This window comes from Pyxicephalus adspersus, chromosome 11 (genome assembly GCF_032062135.1).
Source record: "Pyxicephalus adspersus chromosome 11, UCB_Pads_2.0, whole genome shotgun sequence".
In the NCBI taxonomy this organism is placed as follows: domain Eukaryota; kingdom Metazoa; phylum Chordata; class Amphibia; order Anura; family Pyxicephalidae; genus Pyxicephalus; species Pyxicephalus adspersus.
Genome location: NC_092868.1, coordinates 33,457 through 55,225, shown reverse-complemented (window position 1 = coordinate 55,225; position 21,769 = coordinate 33,457). Strand labels below are relative to the sequence as shown.

At 39.0% G+C, this 21,769-nt stretch overlaps 1 protein-coding gene across 7 annotated transcripts in view; it reads right to left on the bottom strand.

The window, feature by feature from the left end:
* LRRC4B (leucine rich repeat containing 4B) overlaps positions 1–21,769 on the bottom strand; it is a 57,103-nt gene that overhangs the window by 27,667 nt on the left and 7,667 nt on the right. For 3 of the 7 annotated variants that reach the window (XM_072425496.1, XM_072425497.1, XM_072425501.1), the window contains exon 1: positions 3,053–4,037. The exons of the other annotated variants lie outside the window; for them this stretch is intronic. The gene's annotated coding sequence lies outside the window, so the exon portion shown is untranslated. Of the gene's footprint in view, positions 1–3,052; positions 4,038–21,769 lie in introns of those variants that run through there. 7 annotated transcript variants of the gene reach the window in all.

Here is a 21,769-nt window from a genome sequence, read left to right as displayed (position 1 = left end):
TAATTTCTTCATGTAGAAATTTTTACTTTTTTATTTCTATGTTTCTCTTTCAGATAATAAGTCTCTTCACAGGACAACCTAAAAGGTCTTCGCATTTAGTTGCACTTTTTATAAGATCGTATATTTTTAGCTTTTATAATGCTATGACTGTAGCCATATGTTTATCAAAATATTCTATATAAATCTACGGTCAAACAATTTTTTTGCACCATAATATTTTGAACTTGAGCTCTCTCATGATTTATCTTTTCCATATATTCTGGTCCCTGGTCTCATTGTACATTTGGACTTTATGATATTCTATTTGTTCTCATTAAAACTTTGTAAATTAATGAAGGTTGGTGTTGATGGCTTTTAAGGCTGAAATGGGCTTAAAAAGGCACCATTAACATTTATATGTTTTTGTGATTTTACGAATTAAAGAATTATTTATATTATTTAAGAATTATATTTTTATTTAGTTTTTTTTTCTGGCTGAGCATTGCGTTTTTAGCAACAAAGTCATGTTGAACAAAGATCTGATTATCACACGTAAAACATAGAATTACCGTTAGAGTTGGGCTTGGGTTAGATTTAGGATTCCTTCTAGTTATTGTTGTACTAGTGTTAAAACTTTGGTTGAGTTAGATTACAGTTAAACTTGTGTTAGATTAAGGGATGGACATGTTGTTGGGGTTCAGTATGTATTTGCAGTGGTCATATAATAATGCTGCAAAATTTCAGCAATGAAAATGGACTAAATTCACATGCTAGGAAGAAAAAGTAGCACAACATATTGCCAAGCACTTTTATTTATATTTCATTTACTCATTGCACTCCACCATTTCCAGTGCTGCCTGAATCTTTTATAAAGGTATGAAGGCCACAGAGCAAACTAAAGATAGCTAGATGTAGGTGAGTAGGGGGAAATGATTGAATTCTGGGAAAAATGGCCAAAGCTTTCATTTAAATTGATGTCAAATACATGTAATTCAAGCTGTTCAGTCAGGACCCATTGACAAAGATCACAAGAATATGAGGCTTGTTGCTGATCCATAAATTGTAAAAGAAGAAAGACTGGACATCATCTTTACACCCTATTAGACTACAGCGACATACACTCTACCATTGACTTACTTTAGGCAGTGGACAGGACTATTCCCCCAAATGGCTTCAGATCTGGAGTGCTGAAAAGCTACACAATTCATCAAACATCCAACAAGTGCAGAAATATTCATATGTTGCTGTAAAATATCCAAAGATATTGAACAGGAGAGAACTATACAATCTCAGAGGAAAATAGGAGCAACCAAACATATTGCTATTTAAGATCTCTTGGGTATTGTGGCTTGTTTTGTTACATAATTCAGAGGTTCACAAACTAGCACACAAAACCTGGCTAGCCAATAGACTTAAACAAATTATAGTCTTCATATTCAAGTCATGACATTCCAGGGGAGAAGGGTTTGAACAATATGACTTTTTCTTACAAGTGAAATACATAATCTTGCACAATAATGAGAAATGAACTAGTTTGCTCTATGCTTAGATACCATTAACCTAATTGAGAAAAGATGGGCTCAGAATGTAAAACTTCTTCAGCACACTGTAGTGGCACTTCATTCACAACATTTCCATGTCTCAGGTACATATTCATTCTAATAGAAACTCTGTGTATAAAACACACAACACAGTAATGATGCAAAAAATAGATTATAAATTGCAGTACTCATGTAGTGTACACCAAAGCTCAGCCAGTTTGAACTCTCATTGTGAATAGCCCTAATACCCCCTATTGTTTGAGTCCATCAGCAGTGTGCTTGCAGCAGCAATACTCTAATGGGACTGGCTACACCTTAGGACTACATTTCGGCTGAAGTATGATTACAGTGTAGTACTTTTGCTATAAAATGTTGAAAACATAATGTTCTGGTATCAGTGGGTAGCATTCAGTTACATGTTCTATACATTATTGTTGTCAAGCAGCTTTATTCTGTGTATATCCCAAAATGTCTTTAGTAAACAGTTGCGTTCATCCAGAGATCTGGTGTCCCCTCTTGACAGCGTTTATTGGAATCCCAACATACAGCTGCACAGGGTTTATAATGAGCAAGGGAGAAAAAGAATAATTTTGGTTGGAGCATTGAGTTGTAGCGAATGAATCTATTCAAGGAGAACATTTACTAAATGACGTTGTTCATGATATTATAAACAGAATTTTCCAGTAGTGATTCTGAATGGGATGACCCTGCCGTACTGGCCAAAGAATGCCCAGCTCCTTTTATAAGGAATAGCTACCTTGTGTAACTTTATCAAGTATTTTGTTCATTTACAACCTTGGTTCTGGAAAGGTCTGCAGGGGTGGGACAAATTGTTAACAAGTGTTCATTGGCTAGAGCAATACTTTTCTCTATATCCTATAGCTAAATATGGATGCCTTACAAATATGTTACACAGCTCCGGTTTACCTATTTCACCATCATAATGAAGATTGCAGGCCAAGTGTCTGTTGTAGACAGTTTGACAAACAGTGTGGGGTAATATAGCAAAGAAGAACTATAGAGCAATAAAGAATTGAGGAATCCAACCCCCTGAACCTCTGATCTTGGGACAGCTTTAATATAATGCAGAAGTCCTGATACAGAATACAAATGGGCCAATGATACCTAAGTGTGAAAGTTAACAGAGAACAATGGGACCCCTAACCGCCAAGCAGAGAACAAGTTAGCAAAAAATAGGTGATGATACCCTGGCAGAACGTTGGGTTTCACAGGAGCGGCCTATGGTCCCCGACAATGGAAAGGTTAATACAGGATGGGGCCTGCAGCAGCCTACCCATAAATAAAAAGACTATGGAACATGGCTTCTGGTACCATGATGGTTACATCGGAGATAATGAATCAACTTTGCGAAGGTTTGTTTGCTTTTCTTGGGGATTTTGGCTGCCGATTGGCCATTCTAAATGTTCCATACATGTATGAGAGGTCACAACCTCCGCCTCTCTGCAGAACTTGTCCCTATCGCCTCCTTGTCTGTTCTATCCATTGGAACTATTTCTATGGTTACCACTCACCCGTCTCCGGCTCTCGCCTCCTCCCTCCTGCATCTCTGAGGGGATTTAATCACGACTCCCCCCTTTTCTCCTCCATAAAAAGGGGAGCTTTCTATACAAAATGTGATTCTGCCCAGTAATTTGCTTCTTGTCTTTAATTCCTTCTTAGTCCAGCCAAAAAGCAGGAGGCAAATTGCTGCAAATCTCCCAGCTGCACCTGCAGGGCCGACGGCACACAGCTGCAGATCTCCTGCTTTGCTGCACAGAGGTGAATAGACGCAGGGCGAAAAGGTGTGCCATAGATTTCCCAGCTGAAAGGGGAAGAAAATGTCCGTTCTCCTGCTGCCCTGCAAGCTTTAGGCGATTCTCCCCCTCCCCACTGTGTGTATCTGTCTTTCCAGCAGCCCACCCCCCCAGTAGCTCTGTTTTCTGAGTGAAATAATTTCTCCTTTGTGATGTAATTATGGTTTCTAGTCACACAGCAGTGCAGGGAACCTCTCACAGTTTTCCTTCCCCTCCATCCTTCCCTCTGCCTGCACTGTCCTCTTGTTGTTTTTCTGTCTGTGCAGCTGCACTAGGATTCCATCTTGTTGGAGCAACACATCTATTTCCCAGCCCACCAAGATGAATAGAAAATGCTTTTCTATCTCCAGTGCTGAAGATGTATTCTTCACAGTGCCCGCGGATTTTCCAGTCCTAATGTGGGGGGGGGGGCTATATTGCTGTCTATTTATCCGCAGGATGCTCCGATATCTTCCAGAAAAAGGCCCTGGGGACTCAATAAATCCATATTTCAGATTTTTCAAGAATTAGCTTTGTTCCCTTTTCGTCTTCTCAGATCCCTTCTTCTGTCGCTCTCTGTCCACTTCATTGAACAAATAAAATCCAATGATCTAATTAGCAGTCTCCCAGTCGCCACAATTGTGATTGGTGGTGGCGTTGTGAAGATGAGGTGCAGAACTGAGCTGCAAGAGAAAGAATTGAGCTCCCTCTCTGTGAACAGAGTTCCTCTCCTCCTACCAGAGAGGCGGAGGCTACAGAGGATGGAAAGAAAGCCACAAGACTACACCAAATACACTGATTGTGGTACACATCATACAAAGATGGCTCCTCACAGTAAAAGGCAATCAATAAGTTAATGGTCCCCATGCTTTGTACAGATCCATTAATTGTGGTAGTTATACTTTTGCAGACCTGTTGTATTGCAAATAGAAACCAATCCTGATAGCTTTGTAAAATGTTTTCCTTTTCATTCTTTTCGGTTTCTTTGGCTTCAACAGAAGCTAAAAGATATCCAGGCCCAGAATGGCAATTTACAAACTGTGTGATAACAGAAAAGGTTAAATCATTACAATAAGGTTTTGGTCCACATCGGCCAGTAAATGAGCCTGCAGAGCAAACTGTACTTCAGAAACAACTCTGAAATGATAGAAGATAAAACGTAGGGGAAATCTCCTAATGCTGGACTTTGCAATCTAAATGTACATTCCACTTTACATTTATCAATATCTGTTTAGTTCAAGAACCTCCTTTAACAATGCATCTATATAATGTACAATCAGGGAGATTGAGAGAGTTAGGTATATAAAATGTGTGATCAAATTTAATAAAGCACACATTCTAGATGAATAGGAGTTTTTAAAAATGTACCAGTTTTACTACCTTTACTGCTTTGTCATAGGGCCATCTTTCCATCTGAAAACAGTCTGTCTTACTAGTAACCAGAAAGTGTCCGTGGGCCCTCTAAATTACAGGTGGTTAAACACTGGCAAGAACTCAACACATAGTTATATTGATGTGATTTTACAGACCCACAGAAGCTGCAGTAAGTTCTTGTGAATCTCCATACCATTTGGTTAAGGTTTGAGCATGATACGAAGTGCTTGCAGACATGTGTATGTCTTATTTTCACATTAGCAGGTTCAATAGGGCCACAGGGGCTGGATGTATATATTATAAGATAGCATATATATTATATATTATATTATAAGATAGCATTTACATGGTGGGTTCAAATAGAAATGTAGGAGATGCATTCAAAAAAGAGGCAACTATATGTATTTGTATATGTATGTATATGTGCCATAAATTTGGTTTGTTTATGTTTTCTGTACCTGAAAAGACCAAATCCACACTTACCAATGAAGCATAGCCACAAATTCTTTGTGTTGCATTCAACAGTTATTTTACACTATATAAACAATTAAATAGGTCAGCTGAAACCACCTAAATATATAAAACTGCTCAGTTGAAAATACAAAAATTGTGGGTCAGCATTGTCAGAGTACAAGGCCATATCCTAAAATCAAAGCTTAACAACAATGCTGCAAATTACCAAACATCACAAACATCATTTCTTTGGGACTTTAGACTTTACATTTTAAAATTATTTGTAGCAAATAATTTTTAATTTTTTATTTTACAAACATTTTAAAATTTAGCACAAAAGAAACGATAATAACAAGTAGGGTGGAACAACACAATCCAAAACCTTAATATAGTTGGTCAATAAATTGATGTAAAGTCTTTGTGTACAAAAGCGGTCAATATCCATTTAGCAATGCCACTGCTTTATCAGGACCAAGATTTGTGTAATCTAAATAGCTATGAATAAGCCAATCTTCATCTTAAATAGATTGATAGTCACAAGTTGATGAACAAGTGATGAACTTTAAAAATTTCTTTAAAAAAGAGATCAAAGCCACCATCACGATATAAGTTTATATTCTATAAATACTGCCAATAGGTGCTACAATGACATTGCAGAAATATTGTATGAAAATGATCAATTTGTCAAAAAAACTACAAAAATATCAAAAAAGAGATTGTATAAAATATTAGGGCTAGACTCTCGTCCATATTCAGGGCCCAAAGCACTTCTATTTAAACATCAGGCAAGGTCCAAGTGTCAAATTATAAGTGGAATGGGAATGAATCCAGGGAATTGAACCGGGAATTCAGAACATGATTGGACATTGGACCACTATACTCTGACATTTCGATCTCATGCCTGAATCACCATCACCATCCACCTGGACTCCAACACAACATTAGCTGCGTCATTCCGAACTGCTTTTTCATCTCTCTGATTCTTCCTATCCCACTCCTGGAACTCAACAAGCTGATAAGCCTCAATACTATCACATTACAGGACCTGCTCACATGGACTTCAGTTTCCCATATTGTTTAATGTATTCCTGCGATTCACCATTATCTGTTAAAATGTATCATTCACCCTGTACTCTCTTTGCTGGTTCTATTCCCTCTCCTCCCCGGAGTCTGTTAACCTACCCATAAGTTCTTACCCCCTTTCTCTGGTGGTCTATGGAATGCCAGATCTGTTGGCAAAAAATTAACCTCTATCCACAACCTTCTCTTTTCTTAATCTAAAACTTCCTGGCTGGCACTGAAACTTAGCTTTCTTCCTCAGACTCCGCTGCTGTGCTTTCCCATGGAGGCCTGCACTTCACACATACCCCTAGACCTGGCAACAGAGTAGGGGGTGGTGTAAGTCTCATTCTTTCACCTGACTGTACATACAGAGTCCTTCCTACCCCCTGCTGCAGCCAGACTCATCCATCCTTCCCTCCGCTCCTCTTCCGCTGCATCTCTTTGTAGTTCTCTCCATTGGCTTCCATTTCACCGGAGAATTAAATTCATCTCCTGTGCTTTACCTTCAAATCCCTCTACAGTTATTGTCCCACTTACCTTTACCTGATAGAAACATACTCCCCTAGCCGCTCTCTTTGCTCCTCCAATGACCTACTAATGACTTCCTCACTCATAACCTCAGCACATGCACGGCTCCAAGATGTTTTTAGAGCTGCCCCAACTCTCTGGAATGATCTCCTCGTCCTCGTTCGGCTTGCTCCTACTTTCTGCTCATTTAAAAGGGCACTCAAAACTCAATGCTTTAACCTCACCTACCCGTCTTCTTCTATCTCCTAAATCCTCACTACTCACCCCCCACTCCATATCCCCCCTCCTATTGTGTGATACATCCCACAACTCTTAGATTGTAAGCTCTTGGGGGGAGGATCCTCGCCTCTTACTGTGTCTCTGTTTGCATCGGTCTATCATTTGCAACCCCTATTTATTGTACATCACTGCGTAATATATTATTGCTATGTAAATCCTGTTTAATAATAAAAAAATATATATTTAGAAATTTTAGTTGAAACATTAGTAGATCGGTTAGATATTTATATAGTACAAATTAAAAGTACCCTCTTAGAATTACAGAACCAGCAAGTGGTCAATATGATTTAGACACAGCTACGCCAGTTCTTTGCATGTAATTCCAATTCCACTACTAATCTATTACATACATAGGACACTCATAAATGTTTTATTTGTGGTATGCTCATCCAACAAAGCCATACTGAAAAAAGGAATAGGCAAGCTAAAGTGGATTCCTTACTGAATGACCTACACCACCTAGAACCCTTGCATAAAGCCCAGCAAACTCTTGAGTCTCAGCTTCAGGCCCTTGGAGACTAAATTAAATCTCTATGTTACTACAAATCCAAGGCCCATCTAGCAAATTGTAAGTGCCTTTATTACACACATAGTAATAAGTGTGGTAAAGCCTTGGCCTCCTCCTTTAGAAAGAAGCATACCTAATCATGTATTCTATTTATAACCACTTCTATGGGCCAAGTTCTCTATTCTTTAGAGGATATTGCTGAAACTTTTGGTCAGTTCTATACTGCTTTTTACAACCTACATCCAGATCATAGCACTTCTCCAGAAGACACGGAGGTCCTCAAGAGTACCACACCTCTTCAGGCTTATCTTCTATACCACCCACTTGCTCCCCTAATAAACCAATGTCCCTGTAGGAGCTTTGTCTCATGCAGCTCCTGGCAAAGCACAAGGGGCAGACAAACTCACATTACTATGTTTAATATACCCAAATGTTAACCCTTCTTAATCAACCTTTTCTTGGAGGCATTTAATACCCCAGGACCACATTCTGCCATCTATCAGCACATATTTCTGTCCTTCTGAAACCCAGTAAGGACCCACAGCATGGTTGCGGCTACCACTCCATCTCTCTGCTAAACTGTCTCACACCAATTCTCCAAAATCCCATACATTTTGATTAATGTGGATTCCTACCCTATTGTGACGTTTGGTATAACACTATTTGTACCCTTAACTTAATGCACTGTACCACTTCCCAAAATGCACAATTTAGGCTTTTATCCACAGACACAGAAACGTTTTCGAGTTATTTGAAAATTCATCCGTCTCAAGCAGAGCCTCCTGGCCTGGATTTTAGCATTATATTTTCTCCCTTCTGCCTGTATCAGAGTTAATGCTTTCCTATATTTCTCTTTCTCCAAAGGAGATGCTTGAAATGTTAACACAAATAGCAACGATCCAGGAATGATAATGTACTAGTAGAGGAAGGGTGCGGTTTAGCGAGAAAGAGGTGTGAAAAATCACTTTGTAAAAAGTTTTCAATAATTTAATGTGCAACAACCTGGCCAAACAGCTCATCGATATGAGGTAAAGGGTTTCTCAACCAAAAAAAGCCTGCCCCAGCATGAGATGTAGAAGGGCAGATAAGGCCCTTTCCAAATTTTCATTTATTTAAGCTTTCATAGACAAATTTTCAGGGCCTGTGAGATTGTGGAGTTGCCCTCGGGGTGGCATGGTACCTGGGAACAAATCTATTGGGCAGTCATAAGGCAGGGGAGTTGGAAGGACATCAATGGCCTGAGGGGAGAATACATCAGAGAAGACCGAATATGGAATGGGCAGCTTCTCTAGAGATGTACCAGCAACACGGAGAGGTAGTGAGTTTACCAAACATTTCTCTACACACTTTTCACCCCATTTGATAATCTGATTAGATTCCCAGTCATGTCTGCGCAACCAAGGTAGTCCCAAATTTACAGGTGAAGAAGAAATATTTAGTAGAAAAATTTACCATTTCGGAATAGGCGGCACCCACCTTTACCAAAATCTCAGGGGTAACTGTTATAGGTTTACCCTGCTGCAGAGGAGAGTCATCCATTGCTAACACACAAAGATTCAGGTGGGTTAACAATAGGAATCCCCAGAGAGCGTGCCAGAGCCTCATCCATATAATTGCCAGCAGGACCATTACCCAGCAAGGCCTGGCAATGCTCTACAGAGGAACCCCAGGAAATCTCAACAGATAATAAAATGCAATCAGATTTTAGAGGACATACCTGCTCATTTCCCCAAGCCCCCCTAGGTGCTGAAGTTTCCCAACTTCCTCTGGGGGCAGGTTCACACAAAATGGCCAGGTTCCCCACAGTACAGATAGACAGTACAGAGTCCTTTAGTTTCCCTCCTCCACCTCTCTGTGGCTGAGAGCCTTGAAGAGCCCAATTGCATAGGCTCCTTGGCCAGAAAGGAAGGTGAACTAGGTGCAGACACAGCCAGGCCCCTGAGGAAAGCAGTAGGCGCAGGCAGCTTCTCCAAACAATTCTAATGGCTAACATAATCGTGTCATCCAGGGTCCCTGGCATGGGATGGTTAACCAGAATGTCCTTGATGGCATCAGATAGCCCCCAACAAAATTGACTCTTAAGCGCAGGATCATTCTATTGGCAACTAACAGCCCAGTGGTAAAACTCCGCAGAGTACTCCTCTGCCCGTCTGTGACTTTGTCAGAGACTTCGTAGTTTTGCTTTAGCAGTAGAAGCTAGGTCTAGGTCGGCATACAGGATTACCATGGCTTTGAAAAAGTTGTCCACAGAAGAGAGGGCAGGGTACCCTTGTGGTAGGTTAAAAGCCCATGCCTGGGATTCCCCCTGAAGAAGGAACATGACCAGGCCAACTCTCTCCCCTTGCCTGATGAGAGTGGTCGCAGACGAAAATATAATTTACAGGACTGCATTAAAATGATCAAACTTGTGGCGCAAATCCTCCATGATATGAGAAGGTATTTATATTGTTGTTGTGGCCTGTTATAATGTAAGGCCCTGGCCAGCACCAGTACTCACCAGACACCAGTCCCCCAATCTTACCCCACAATCTTCACCTATAGCAAGCCCCCGCTCAGCCTCGAGAGAGTGGTTGCGTCTCCCAGCACTCAGTTGCCCCCAGTGCGCAGACGATGGTGTCAGGTGATGGGCGGGCAGCTGACCAGGAGCCCACAGATAAATAGTACAGAAATCAACAGAAAATCCATAAAACAAGTCGAAGTCAAACACAGAAGAACAGTCCACCAAACAAGGTACAAAGTAATGGGCACAAGCAGAGTCAGGGTCACAGGCAGAGGTCAATCCAGGCTGAGTACAAATGGAATGTCAGGTACAGGTAAGGGTCAGCAACCGAAAAATCCATAAAGAATCTCTCCAGCACAAATAAGCCCAGCTAACGCTATAACAGGCCCAGAAGACTGGAAGCAGAGAGGCTATAAATCAAAAGACAAGAAAAAAATGTACCTAGATAAGGGACTATTTCTCTAGCAATGGAGAATAAACAAAAAAGACAAAAGCGAAAATTTCAAGTGAATGTTGTTCTCTTTTAGCTGGATGAATGTCCCTGGATGAATGTCCCTGTCTAGAGTGGTGGATTCTCATCTCTATGGGCAGCCAAACGTTTGTTCAGAATGTGGGAACAATGTCTGGAAAGGGCAAACACTAGTCATTTAGAAGATAGCAATGAATGGATGAACTGTGTGTTCAGACTGAATATAATTCCATGGTGTCCTATGGGGTCAGTAAGGCATCACCTCTTGTAGTTAGGAAGGTCAGACATTATGGGAACCCCAGATAGGCACTAAAGCAGCAGTTGTTAAGGTAAGACAGAAGACTGACACCTCAATCCTCCATGGATATATAGAAATGATGACAAATTTCTATGGACTTTAGGGAAAGTCCACAGTATATTCAAAATTGAAAGATCTTCACAAGAATTAAGTGAATTTTTGGAATGTTTTTAAATACAAACTACAAAACAAACCCTCTCCTAGGCATTTGATTACTTTAAAAAATACAATTTAAATTTACCTTGGGTGACTTACAGTGGTGAGTTTCCATGCTGCTAATGTTGTGAAATACTTATTCTTTAATGACTGCACTTTCCTTTATTAGTAGAGGCTGTAGAACAATTATGTGTTTGTTTCTTTCCAGTACCCCTCAGAGCTATCTATACATTAGCTATAGAAAGGCAAATGCTCCCCTCTTATTGTTCCCCAAAATATTCCATCCAAGAAACTCTACTAATAATACAATTTCCTAATAACTTCTCGCCACAGTTGTCTACCTCAGTCTGCGTAACCCCCAATTCTACAGCTTCAGGATTCCTACAATATTAGGTTACATCAAATGTGCAATATTGGATTCTTTAATTTAGGCTGTTACCAAGGTAAATTATCACCTTACATTAGGTAATTGAGCTCAATGAATTTGGTAAAAAGTCACCTAGCAAAGAATACACAATCACAAGCAAAGAAATCTAAATAAAAACATAATTTTTACTTTGAAACACAACATGAAGTTTTGCATCACTACAATGCACTATGCTGCCTTGAGGAAGGAAATGGCCACTGAAATGTTAGCTTTTAAACATGTTTACAAGGACTGTTTGCTGCAAGGAGTACATTTATCACACAAATCTGATTCTTCTTGCACATGATTGTATGGTTGAAATCAGCGGAGTTTTATCCTCTTTTCTAATTTAGGTGAAATATTCCTTACAAAGAGATTATTTATTTTGCTATTGGAACATCCTATACTTCTTTAGTAAAGCAATCCCCATGTAGGTTAACATTTTAAAATCGTAATAATACCTATGTGGTACAGCCAAATTTTCTTAATAAATGTGTAGGTTTGGTTTTCTGACTAATAATAAATATTTTATCTCAACAAATATAATGAGAGAAGATGGAATAACTGCAGTAAGCCACTGAGAGCACCCTCTATATAGGTGAAAATGCCCAGTATTTCTTTGTAATGCAGGGATTGCATTTGGTATGTAATTGTTTCTCAAGGATACCTTAGGGTAACACCAATAGGAAAAGGATTGCATGTGGATGAAGTGAATATTGAGGCTGACAACACTCAGGCAGAATCATTACATAGGTGAAAGCTAACTCCACGTACTCAGGAGTGTGCAAATACCAAAGTTAAGGCAGGTGAAAGATAAATGAATAGAATGCGGAAATTCTTACAAGTCACAACTAAAGCTACGTACACACTTCCAATTATTATCGTCGGAAAACTAACGACGAACGTTCCTGCACGATATATATGAACGATCGTATAGCACCGATACTGCACATAGAGGTAACGACAAGATCGTTCGTAGATATTGTACACACAATAGATACGATCGTTTTAGCGATAGAGGAACTATGTGCACGACAGGAAAGTGAACGGACGTTCGTTCATCACGCATGCTCTGAACATGGACGATCAACGAACGACCGTACACACGAACGATGTTCAACGATCGTCGTCCAATCCGATCCGCCGGTCCGGTCGTTCGTTTCCAACGAGTTTCCTCGTTCGTCGGCGTCGTTGGTTACTTTTTTACGAACGATTTTTTGCCCAATCGATCGTTCGTCGTTCGATTGGAACGATAAAAATTGGAAGTGTGTACGCACCTTAAGAAGACAACAGCACAAAGGCACCACAAAAGGAAAAGACAAAACTTCAGGTGCTATCTCAATCTATCTCCTACTTATCTGGTTGCTTCTCAGTAAAGTGGTGTAAATTTAAATGACAGCACAAGATATAAATAGGAGAGAGATGACAGCTTCAGGAAAAGCAGCATCTTCAATAAACACTGGAGCAGGGGTCGGCAAACTCTGGCCAGATATGGCCTAGCCGGTAGTTTGTTCCGGCCTAACGCCCCCTGGCTGATCCGTCCTAATGCCGGCCGGCAACCCGCGGCTCCGGAGTCGCGGGTTGCTGGCGGATAGGCCAGGGGGCATTAGGAACTACCGGAGCCGCAAAAGCTCCGCTTCTGCCCCTTTGCAAGTTGCTCCCCTATTTACTGCAGCCAGTGTTGATACTTCCGCCGCTGCAGAAAATAGGGAAAGCTCCCTGAAGGTAAATCCCCCTCCTCCGCAATTCATAGGGAGGAGAGGGATTTCACTTCAGGGGCGTTCCCTGGTAGTGGGCGCAGCCATTAGGGCGAGTCCGGCCTAGTGTGCTCTCGCCCACCCAATAAATGACCTAGTAGCCATAAAACTTTGCGGATCCCTGCACTAGAGAACCATCCCTCCTATTGTGTGATACTTCCTCCCACCTCCTAGATTGTAAGCTCTTTGGGGCAGGGTCCTTTCGGGCTCCTGTGTCACTGTCTGTATTTGTCTGTCATTTGAAACACCTATTCAATGTACAGCGCTGCATAATATGTTGGCGCTATATAAATCCTGTTTATTAATATTATTATTATTATTATTAATATTATTAATAATATGTAATAATAATAATAATAATGCTCAAATATGTTTCTGTTCTAGAACCTACTGGCCGGTCAATAGGGAAAATTCAGGTGTTTTTTATAGTCTTGGCAGAGCCCCAAAATAAACCAAAAAGGCATAAGAAGATCATCAGATGTATCAGAAATATAAACATTTATTTTTTTTATAACAAATATGGGTGAAAATGTGTACTGGGGTGGGAAAAGGGACTTTTTTTTACAGTTTATAGGATGAGATGCAAATCCTTCATTTTACTTTCTAGGGTTCATAAATCCTGCCTATGATGTTCTGGAATCACTATAATAATTATGTGTTAGCATTTATAAGAAGGATATCAAACTGGAACAATAAATGCACTTTATATTAGACATGAGTCACTTTTAACAACAATTAGGACTGTAGCCCTCTAGGTTTACTGGTTAAAAGGAACCTTGTGGTTCCCCAATTTCACCGAATGGTATCACAAAGCTCAAATAGCCTTCTTGTAATTTAGAGCGTCAACCCTTGAGCATGCAATACATTGACTATACGGCTTCAAATGCCCAGGAAAGCACATTTGGACAGCAGCACTAACAAACCTGAAAAGGCCCATTAAGCAATCTTCCATCAAAAAATGATTGGAAACTTCAGCTTGGTTGTGTTCTAGGTTCCATCCTCCCACATACCGAGCTTAGGGCCACTGCCTAATCTTCTTCAGGCCACCCTTGTTCCTCCTAAACTTCAGTCACCTTAAACAGTCTGAAGATGTATTCTTACCTACATCTATCAAGTTTAGGAGTAAATAGAACTTTGGAATTTTATCTGAACTGTGGCTATCACATATTATGTATGAAATATGGAATGAACACCAACAGGTACATCCTATTTGTTGTGACAACAACAGATAAAAGACAAAAAGTAGAATTGTGCAAATTACTAAAAAAATACATTGTAAGTGTAATGCACTTTTTTTCAGAACATTGGACCTGATTTATTAAAGCTCTCCAAGCCTGTAGAAGATATACTTTCATGGGTAAATCTGGGTGATCCAGCAAACCTGGAATGGATCTGGTCCAAGATTGATTACAACACATCACCTAGATAAAATTCCCAGTACACAACTGAACAAACATTCTTAAAGCACAAAAGGCATTGCATTTTTTTCATGGGTTCATTATATTACTTTCAGAACACATCACCCAAATCAGAAATAACATTTCCTGTTTAAGAATGCACAAACTGAAAAATTAACTATGCAGACTAAGTTGCAATGGTCACACAAATTTTAAACTTGTGAAAAAAAGTGACAAATGAATACCAGGGCAGTGCCAGTCCCAACACAGGTCAATTGAAATATACAATATCTGTGTCAGCAACCCCTTGTAACCCTAATGTTGTGATCAATAGAGAAATGATAATCTACAGTCTGCCTGTCAAAGTAACCTACATCGCTCATTCCCTACACAGATCCCTATCACACTTACCTAGTCCCAACACAGCCTTCTGTCCCAATGGAAGATAACTAGTATGCAACAGCAGGAAAACACACTGAAATGGCAGCTAGGGCACTTGGCGGTTTTACAGGGTCTGATACAGGCTAACTGAATTCAGGATAAAAATTAAAGAGGAATCTGCATTAAAACATTTATAGAAAAAAAACAAAATATGCAATGTTTAGGTTGCTTTAATGGTCAATCCAAGCTCAAACAGTAACACCAAAACAGGTGTGCAATGACTTCATCACAGTGAACACATTTACTGCAAACACTAGATGAATTACTATCCAAACTATGAACAGAACAAGAGAAAACCATTAATAATACAAAACAAGAATCGCTAATAACACTAAAACTCCCATTATCATCCTTATTTGTTGACTATGTGTATCCAGTATACAGAATATGACCCTAATATATGTGTAAATGTCCACAAGGAAAGAAGTGCATTGGACGTGTTTGTGGTAAGAAGTATTATAACAACCAAATGCAACTTTAGAATATTACAGGATAAAATCAGCTGCTTGATTTGTCACATCATTTTATCAGCAGCATAAATGTTAAATATTATATAAAAGATATTAATATTCATATCAGTCTGTTTAATACTTTACATTACAACTTCTCAAATGTATAATACAAATAAGCAAGTCAGAGCATTAAATCACTGTACCCAGCCATTAAGTTACTCCAAGGATGAAATTCTTAGTATGAACCGTACAGAGATTTGGTTTCTAGGCAGGAATATTCTTCTGTTCCAGTGAGCATAGTAGACCCCTGGGTACAACCTTTTCACTTCCCATCTTCTAGGTTTTTGAAGAAGTATTAGCTACAATAAGTATATCATTGGCCTTGTCCTCTGTAATCACTAACTCACAATCTTTATTTTATGAGACTTTTAAAAAGCTCTTGTTCAGTGATTCTTTTTCCACTCTTACAATCCATCAGTTTGTTCATAAATAGGAAGTGGGCTTTAAATACAGACAAGATGTATTGTAGAAACCTCTACCAAGTTAGAGACACCGCTAAATGCCTTCAGCCTGGCTAAAGTATTGGTTTCCAGGAAATCAATCCTTCAACTTTTGCACTTTAATGTCCTTGAAAGTTTTTAAAAAGCCATTGGTTGATATAACATATAAAGGAGAAGTGGTTTTTGGTTAATATACTAAGAAGAGCATTATAATATGTTAATTCTGGGTAAATATAATATGATTTGCTTTAACTGTGTACTATTTTATTTGAGTTTGCAGGGAAGAATACAGACAAAGCTGCAGGTGAAAGGAGTCTTTTATGTTTTTTATATAGCTGATAGGAGAGGAGTATTATACTAGGGTACACAACATCTTTTTAGGCCATGTACACAGTGAGTATGGTCCTACTGGTTAGTAGTTCAGCCTACAGTAGTGGACCCATTATGCCCATAGTAACTGCCAAAAAATGATTTGTGATCCTGTCCCTCCCTGCAAATACAAAATACTACATGGTATGAGCTCAGGGCTATGCATTTATACAGAAGTTTCACTTTGTAGTGCACTTTTTAGCAGATCTTTTCTTTTTTAGTAGGTTGACCCACCTCAATTTGCACAGGACTGAAGAAAGAGCACTTTTTGTTGAACAGATATAATAATACTGTAAATGTATCCTTGGAGTCGTCTTTGGACAAAAATTGTTTTTTAGAAGTAAAACCTCAAAAGTCTTTTTCTAAGGCTTACATTTAGTCCCAAGTAGAATGTTTTTTTAGTATGGCTTAAATAAGCAGTTGGGTATTTGATACTACTGGAACTGCATTTCCCTTCATTTCTGGTAAATGATAATGCATGAAAAACCATTGGATGATGTTAAGAGACTTTATACCTATGTGGGCTCTTCCTCTGCTGAGCCAGTCAGGGTGATACAACAACCTTCATGTACATATTTCTCATGATGATTCACATGTCTAGCACAGGCATGGGACACAAAAGTATCCAAAGAAGCAACTATTATTTAAAGAGTTACAAGATGTTGATGAAGAGCTTAGTCACCCTAAGATCACTCACAACCTCAGCTGTGTTTAGCAAAAGAATTCTTCTGCAAGTCATGCAACCCCCCCCCCCCCATTCTAACCTCCATCCTGCACACCAGCAGATTCCTGCTTTTTTGTTTTTACATTTGTTAGCCGAGTCCATATTTGTTAGCCAGGTCTCTTAAACAAACAGAAAATGTGTTTACTGAAAAATTTGTTAGCAGGGCCACTCCTCAGCCGATGTATTACTGTATATGAAATGGTCTTTTATCAAAACAGACCTGAAAATTAAGCTTTCATTGGCAGAACAAAATTGTAGAATGTCAGAAATATTCTGGCTTCTTATCCATGGTCACCAACTTTTTGAGTAGATTGTAAAGGCCATGGACATGGTATTTACACCCACATTAAGGGATAGACCTATTTAAATGTCAACAGTCCAACAAATCATCTTGCTTTTCTGCAAATTAAAGAATAGTTAGTAAAACTGATTCATGAGTTTTCCAGGTAACTTCAAAACTCATGAACTTGGTGTTGTCGCCAAATTATTAGGGACGGCCAGGTGGGCATTTCCCAATTTTCTTAATAGATAATAATATAAAATAACATATATCTTTTCAGTAAATCAAACTTAAATTATTTTTGGGAAAAACAGTTTCAAACCTGTCCATAGAGGGTATTTGGACTTGTTGTTGGAATTCAGTTGGCAATATTCCTTAAAATGTGACACTTATTTATTTGCAAATTCAACTCAGAAAATCCTTTTGTATTGTATAGTATTATTATTTTTATTATAATTAATAGTAATAATTATAATAATAAACAGGATTTATATGGCGCCAACATATTACACAGCACTGTACATTAAAAAGGGGTTGCAAATGACACAGATATGTGATACAGGAGGAGAAGAGGACCCTGCCCCAAAAAGCTTACTATCTAAAAGACAATTGATGGCATCATCTGGGGGAAACATTAGCAACATATTTATACACAAACTAAATAACATTGTTGGAATTCGTGCCAACCCCGAGGAGCCAACCTGTGTCACTAATGTACCTGTGTCACTAATCTGAAACTCAAATCATGGAGAACAATACAAAAACCAAACCTCTGTGGACCAGTATCACTGAACTCTAACCAAAAATCTAGAGTGCTGAAATACCTGATCTGAAATACCAACCTTATTGTGCTAGAATCACAATTTCCCATGCTCATATACTGATACTACCAATATGAAACTCCATTCTAAGGTGCAAGCGTTACCACTTCAAACTCAAAGTATGATGCTGATCTATAACCCCAAGTGAATCAATTAAAAACCCCTAAATTTAGTGTAGTCGTAATGCTGGTCTGAAACCCCCATAAACTAGTATTCTGTGTACCAGAATCACATCTAAAACACTAACCTCAATATGTCAATATCATCAGTCCAAACTCAGTCCTCATTGTATCTGTGCCAACATTCTAAATGTACCAGTTCCACTGACTCAAAACCCCAGTCAAATATATAAGATTTATTAAATCAATAATTTAAATCCAATACAACAATATTCCTGATCTGTAAATCTAATTGAATCATTATATTATTCGGATGCCTAACCATAACCTTACGGGGCATCCTACCATCTTATCAGTGTGGTTTGTTAATGAATCCAATTAACTAACTAACTAACAAGCTAACATAATAAAAGAGGAAGGGGCTGTTTTGTTTATTTAGCATTAATTACAGCACATTGTTTATCTCGGGGTTGGAGTGCTTAAAAAAGCTATCATATTGAAACTGAAAACACAGTTCAGCCAAATATTAATTGCAAAATGAAGTCTAAATATAGAAGAATTGTTGCAATATATATTGTAGATTGAGACATGTGAATTTGGGCTGTGATGGAATCATCGAGGTGACCTTGTAAGATGTGACGGTGACCATCCTTCTACCTCTTTAATTACAACTTTGCCTGCTGAAAAGGTCCTATCGATTCTGTGTCTCCTTGGGAGACACTCTTAACATCTGAAATAAGCCTGCAGATCTCTGTCTTCCACCAATGAATCATTAAATGTCACCAACGCTAATGCAGATTTTTTAATTTATTCCAATGGGATCACCTGTGATTTTATTAGTATTAATGGGAGCACCCTAAAAATAAAGCTTTATGTTCTGCACAATAGATTTAGACAATCAAGGAAAGTCTATTTATAATATATTTTATTGATCAGCTGAGCAACATACTGAGACGTAAATCAAATGTTACAATAAAAGCTCAGTGGTAGGATCAAATTTTCATTTTGATACTTTTGGTTTGGTGTTCTGAAATTTGCTATTGTTTGTCTAAAATTAATATTGTATAATTTTTGTGCATGAGTGTAGGGTACAAGTAAGGTGATGGGAGAATTTGAAAGTAAGCAAAAAGTAATCAGGTAGGTGAGATGTTCGCATACATTTGTATACAAAGACCTCCAGGACCTAGATAGTGGTTTACCTTGAACTTGCTGCCTTGTGTGAGAACAGAATAGGCCATTTAGTAACATTTAGCATTCCTTCTGCTAACCTACTTCCCAACATTCAGAAAAAGGGTGATCTTTTATTACAAGGAATGTGGGCAAAGTAAAAAGTCCTGCCACTCATACATATCGGGTAGATTTATTAGGGAAAACTGAAAAAACTTACAGGTGTTTTGTAACCTCTTTTTTTCTGTCTGCCCTGGCAGAGCTACAATTTAAATTGTAAAGTGCATTGTTTATAGAGATCTATACATGAGAATTAGAAATGCCTAAGAAGGATAAAGGTACCGATGGATCTGGGTTCAAAGGAGGGGCAATCCTTCTAAGTGAGGGACTGGCACTGAGTGTAATGTATTCACAAAGTCTTACTGCCTGTAAAGAAAATCATGATCCAAAAAGACAGAATTCTTTCAGATTAGCCTTAAGTGTTAGAATTCTGTTCAGATACTGTTGGCCAATGTTCAGCTACTTAATGATTTGTCAGATGAAAGACAATCAATATACTTATCTAAAGATACCTCTAGCCAATGACCACCCTGAGCTGCAGTGACTGGTGAATGTGACTGGTGAATGTTACCTTTAGTTTTTGGAGTCAGAGTGAGGCATGAAGTGAGATAGAAATAGAAATCTAAAAGAGTTTTTCTGTCCTGGAGGCTCCATTTGGAATATTAATTAACTTCTAGTCTGATAAAAAAAAAGTTTTCTCCAGGACAGGAAGTGAGGAAAAATCTCTCTTGCAGAGCCCTAAAAAAACCTGACATGGGTTTAAAACATTCCCCATTTTATCCAAAGCTAAAATTATATTTTAGAAACACTTTAAGTTTCCTGACAATTGCCAAATATTATCAGTTCTAAATGTGGTTACGTTAAAGACTGGCAGCACTCAACAGTTATGACTAGATATAACGTCTTTAGGGATTTGCCTTTCTTTGAAAACTCCAGCTAAGGCTTTAAATTGGAAGCTGTACAGTCACTAAAAGGTTTGCAGCAATTATTAGGTCTTGTAATAAAGAAATATTTACCTCTCATGTCAGGGCTGCTTTGATATTCAACTATTACTATCATCACCTTTCCTGGGAATTTGACTTAGCTAAAAAGTGCTCTAACATAAAGAGCTGCATGGATTTCATTTAAAATTTAATTTAGACTGTTAATTTATTATTCATATTAATTTGATGGAATTTATAGCATTAGTGACTTGCTTTCATTTAGCTCACTGCCCTGAAATCAGTACAGCTGTCATCAGCCTAATATGAACAATACATTACATGGGGGATCAGTTCGCTGGACTCAAAATGGGTGAGAAATCATTGGTTGCATTCCAAGCTGTGTAAAAATGGTGGATAAGCTGTTTTTCCTACTTGACGCCTTTCGCAACGATCTTTAAAATTCTATGACTATATTGCTTAGAAAGTTGTAGGAAGGACAAGGAAGGTGGTATTTAGGGTCAACCGAGTACAAACACTGTAAAAATATTTGGGGAGTCTGTGGTGCAGCTATGGGACAGTGATTGCATCACTAGGAAAAAAACAGATGTTCATACAACTTTCTGGAAATATAGACCAAATGACCCATATATATCCAAGTTTGCTCCATAGCTCTCAGTCATGTCAATTATATATTAACTGAATGTCATTTCCCAGGTCTTAAGATGCAATATAGACCAGCGGTCACCAACCTGTGGTCCGTGGCTCTGCCCAGTGTGTCTCCCAGTGGGGTCAGAAGGACCAGGGCCAGAGCCTAAGACCATGTCACCGGTATGGATCGCAGGCTCAGGGCAGTGGGTGGGGTGGGTTGTGTCTGTGGGCTCAGACCTGCGATGGGAAAGTTGGTGGGTTCTGGCATCAAGACGTCACTCTGGGGGAAGTTTATTCCCCTATGAGTGACACCTGGCTCTCTGCGCTTGCACAGTCCAGAGCACGTACGTTTAGTGACTACACCCATCCCTACCTTCTAGCTACTGCTCTATCTCTCTTCTTTTATATGTTTCCAACTTCTTGAGAGCCTTATCTACAAAACACTCCCCCATTACCTGAGCACCAACTCTCTCCTTGACCCCCTCCAGTCTGGTGAGCTGCCCATTCCACGGAAACATCCCTTACTAAAGTGTCCAATGTCCTCATCAGAGCTAAAGCTACGTACACACTTCCAATTATTATCGTCGGAAAACGAACGACGAACGTTCCTGCACGATATACACGAACGATCGTATAGCACCGATCTTGCACATAGAGGTAACGACACGATCGTTCGAAGATATTGTACACACAATAGATACGATCGTTTAAGCGATAGAGGAACTATGTGCACGACAGGAAAGTGAACGGACGTTCGTTCATCAC